Here is a 5,095-nt window from a genome sequence, read left to right on the forward strand (position 1 = left end):
TAAATGTTAAGGGTAGTCCACCCATATTTTTTTTTTTAATTTTTAGATGAATTATTAGACGCCGCGTTGGCGCAACGGTTACAGCCATGGATTGTATCTGTTGCGCTGGCGGTTGTGGGTTCGATCCCCGCACATGACAAACATTTGTATTGGCCATACAGGTGTTTGCCGTGGTCTGAGTGTTTGTGCAGTCCTTGTGGGTCTCCCCACCGTGCCTCGGAGAGTACGTTAAGCCATCGGTCCCGGTTGTTATCATGTACACCTGATAGCGATCGTTACTCATAGTAGGGAATATATCCGCCAACCCGAATTGGTGCAGCGTGGTGGATTAAGCTCTGATCTTACTCCTACATGTGGAAAGAGGCCTATGCCCAGTAGTGGGATACTACAGGCTGAAACGAAAGATAAATTATTTATTCTTTATTTTATTATGATTTGGCGTTGAAAAATACATATAACTCTAAATTTTCACCATTCTACCACCAACCCCTGTTTTTAAATAGCGTTTAGCGGCAAGACAACGTTTGCCGAGTCAGCTAGTTTAACTATACATATTCACAAAACCTCAGAGTACAGTAAGTATACCGGGAACACAAAACCATCAGATATAAGATGCAAAGAAATCTTGTTAAGTGTAAAGAAGTATTTTGTTAAGTGTTGAGAAGTAATCATACAAATCAAGAAATATCTTAACGACTACCTTATGAACTTGTCTGGCTAGTTAAACAATTAGTCTTATGAATAGTCTGCTAATTAGCCTAGTAACTAGTCGAGCAACTATTTGGTCAACTAGTCGAGTAACTCCTCGAATAACTAAAACTAATTAGTAAAAATTAATAAACGTAGTATTAGGGATTAATTAGTTTCATGAAGTTATGTCGATCATCTGAAAGTGTTTTATATTCAGAAGTGACAAAAAAAGTATTTTATTGGTAACAAATAAAGGTACATTTCACACTTTAGTGTATTTACAATTAAAGTGCACGTGTTATCTGAACTAGTTAGATAACTGCTTATAGCTTAGTATTTGCTATCAATTTTGCAATTAAAATATTTATAAAGCAAGCTCAAATATTTAATGTAATCTAAACATTTATTTATTTTTTTAAATAATGTGTATTCGTGTTCGTTTAAATTTTTGATATCATGTAATATTACTAATTTAATTTCAATTTTATTTTCAAGCCGATTGGAAAATCCAATCCTGATGATTTGACAATTTGTCGTTTTCGTCACCCCGAAATATTAAGATTTCTTTTTGTTTATTTATACCTACTATCGTATCTTCCTGTGGTAGGCAACTTTATGCATGTTTTAGGTGCCAGACGACTGATATACATATTCATATTTCTTGTGATGCCATCCTTATAATACGTCACGCAATTTTTTTCCATTTGGACCTCTCCCTTTCCCTTCGTCCAGATTATTTACACTTTCATCAAGCTTGTCACAAAAGCTCAGACTAACCCCCCGAAAAATTAATGAACTGTGTATATGTCATTTCCACAGACCAAGCCGACTATCCTCTCCTCATTGTAACATCTCGTCATGCTAAGCCCGCCCCCCTTTTATTTATGAACGATCTATATGAAACCTGAGGAATGTGTAATCTACAATCCTAGCCAATCCTGTCTCCTGTGGCAAAGGGCATGTAAACATGTAACTGCATAATAACCTTGGGTTAACTAGAGGATAATAAAAAAAACAAAATTTTTATAAATATTTACACTTTATTTTCGTTACATGGATTGCTTTTCACAATCTTTAAGACACGTTGCAATATTCGAAAATTAATTACATTTTAATATTGTCATCAAAAACAACATTTTAAGAAAAACAAAATATAAGCCGACCGGCCATACTAAGGGCAGGAAAGCATGACAATTTTTTCTTAACAATTAATTATAAGGTGTTACATGTTACGAAATTTAATTATAAGTATTTTTTAAACATTAAGTAACAAATTAAATATTTTAAGCATAAAAATTACAAACACATTATTGTCTGGACACTGTAATGACCTTTTTGCTTTTGTTTTACAAATATTAAAAATTATATCTCATTAATTTGCAATATTATTTAATAAGCATGGACGTAAAACATTATTTAACTGATGTCTTAAATCCACAAAAATAATACATACAATGTGTAACAATGACTCGAAAAGCTCGGAAGAGGATTTACTGCTTACTGATAAATCTATCTGACGTATGACGGTTTATGATATATTTTTGTCACCAACAAGCTCCCAATTTAACTATCAACATTTGGAACTTGTGACATCATGTAATAAAATATTAGTCAAGGTTAAACAGGCCCAACAAGTGACTTACATTTTGCTGATAAATCCTTCCTATACAGAACTACCGTGCCTGAATAGGTATATTAAGGCAAAATAAAATTTAAAAATGGGCTAGGAACACCTATGTAGAACCCCTCATTTGAAGGTCCGCAGTTAGCAGTCGAACACCTTATATAATTATTAAAAAAATAAAAAATGTTTTATGATAGTCGGAGAAATCCTCAAATATTGCAATAGGTCTCTATAAATATAACACTACCTACATCAGTCAATGTAAACTTACGCGAACAGAAGAGAAAATAATTATCTTTATATAAAAAAAGTATTCACACATCCTGGGCTAGATATGACTATCATTTTTTATTTTCTTTAAAATCTAATTTACAAAGAATGCATAGACATACGAGCAGGCGTGGATCCAGCCATCAAAAAAGGTTGTGGACACAGTTACAGCCACTTCGAATTTTACCGAGCTTCGAGTAGCTACGAGCGACTTTTTTTACCGAGCATGAGGACTTTCAAGAACTGTAAGTCAGAACTGATTTCGGCCAATTTAGTTTCGATTTTATTCCAAATCAAGTTACGTTACAAGTACATCAGAGTTGTGGCCGTTGTGGGTATGCCCACTGTGCCCACAGCAGTGGATCCACCACTGCACACAAGATCGATGCAATATTAAATTAAATTCTTCATCATTGTAAACTTTTCACCAATATATATAAAACAAGTATTTTAATTTCTTTTTGTTAACATTCTTTGTAAATTAGATTAAAAAAGAATATATATCAATTTCCATCTTTGCATGATGATGCTTTTTAAAATTAAAAAAAAAAAAAATATTTTTGTTAAAAAAATAAAAAAAAATAATTGAAGTGTGCAATTCATACAAGGCAGAAGTTAAACTTCTGAAGTCGTAAGAAGGTAAGCCATTGCGATTTGTTCTATCGACGATGATCATGGTCTCGTGAAAAAGCTCGTAAGCGCCATGCTAAACGCGTCGCTTACGTGTTTTAAGCAGTAACGTATTTATCTCATTGTCTCCTATACATTTATGTTTGTATCTCTATCATCACGCATTTTCGTTTCATCGAGTTTCAAAGCACAACGATTTAATAAATTTCAACACAAAAACCAAAACAAAGTACCACATTCACATTTATAGACTATCTTGAAATCATGGCATGTAAAAGCATGAAATATACAAAAAAAAAAAAAATCTATCAATTATTTTACAAAATTTCAACATACAAAGATGGAAATAATATTATGCACACAAATCATTCGCTAGCGAAACCCTCAGACGTCCAATAGAAAATATTTATTTATAAAATCTATATTACAAACGTATTTTTGGCATATCTATACATTATATACATAATAATTAGTAAAATCATGCACACATCTTAATAAAATAAAATTCAAAATATATGGAAAAATAGTAACTGGAGAGCGAGTCGGCCTACATACATAACAGCAGATACACTTTTAGTGACCTGGTAATTTAAAGTTTATTTAAAACAAAAAAACGAGCGTGCTTCAGACCACACGACTGAAGTAAAACTTCTTTAGCAATAGGCCTGCGCTGTGTCTTAGATATACGAAACGTAATAATAATAATAATAACAATAAAAACTCTTTATTGTACACCAAGAGCAAAAATACAAAAATAAAAACAGGAGTTAAGTACAAAAGGCAGCCCTATCGCTAATGAGCGATCTCTTCCAGGCAACTTTTGAGTAAAGGAAATGGTATATATGTAAGACAGTTTAGGTGTACAGTTTTACCTAAACATATACAATATACGTAATTGGTAATGAGAGAAAGAAAGAAAATATGTGCTCGCACCTCTCTCTTGCTCCGTTCGCTTCGCCCGATCACACATTTTTTATGACGCTCTCGTCAGGCATTCATCAGCATACTCCGCAAGTCAAGCGTACGTAAAGAAGTTTAACTTCGATAGTTTACACACAAAGAAAACGTTCAACTAAATTGACAGATTATAAAATGAGAACATCGTCAACATCAAACTCAAATACGTATTATTAGAGATACCTAAAAAACAACTTGTCAAATTTTGATCAAATTAAAAAAGAAACACACGAAAGCACCAGCTTTCGAATATAAAAAGAATCATCAAAATCTGTACACCCAGTAGAGTTAATAGGACATATAAATAAAGTCTTAAGTGCAACCCCCACATTTTTTTGGTTTTCTAACTTTGACATCGAAGAAGACTCCTTGAATAAGTAAATTTTTATTTTATTACATATTAATTTTCTGACTTATTTCAAATAAAGGACTTCATATTTTATCCCAAAATATAGGAATAAAATTCATTTGACCCCCTTTTATTAGAATTATAAATTTTTTCCGTTTTTTTTTGTGTGTATGCATGATTTTACTAATTACGACTAAATAACTACAAAATTATAAGAAAAAATTTAGTGTTACCAATTATAAAAGCGTAATTTGTAGGAAGTTATTATGCACGGTGTTAGATATTTCACATGGCAACACCTACCAAGTTGAAAAAAAAATAACCTAACTTTACATCTTTTTAACTTTTTCCTAATTTGAAGTAGATTTTTAATATAAAATAGGTAACTATGTTAAATACATATATTTTATAATCATTGTTTAATATGTTTTTTCTCTTTTTGTAATCTCGCAATAAGCTTGACAGTGTAGATATCTTAAATCACCCATTTAATATTAAAAAAGAACCAATTAATGAAAGATAAGAAAAAAAACTACACAATATCAAGTCCGGATCCTAGATTTAAAAAAAAATCG

This window comes from Melitaea cinxia, chromosome 30 (assembly GCF_905220565.1).
Source record: "Melitaea cinxia chromosome 30, ilMelCinx1.1, whole genome shotgun sequence".
NCBI lineage: Eukaryota > Metazoa > Arthropoda > Insecta > Lepidoptera > Nymphalidae > Melitaea > Melitaea cinxia.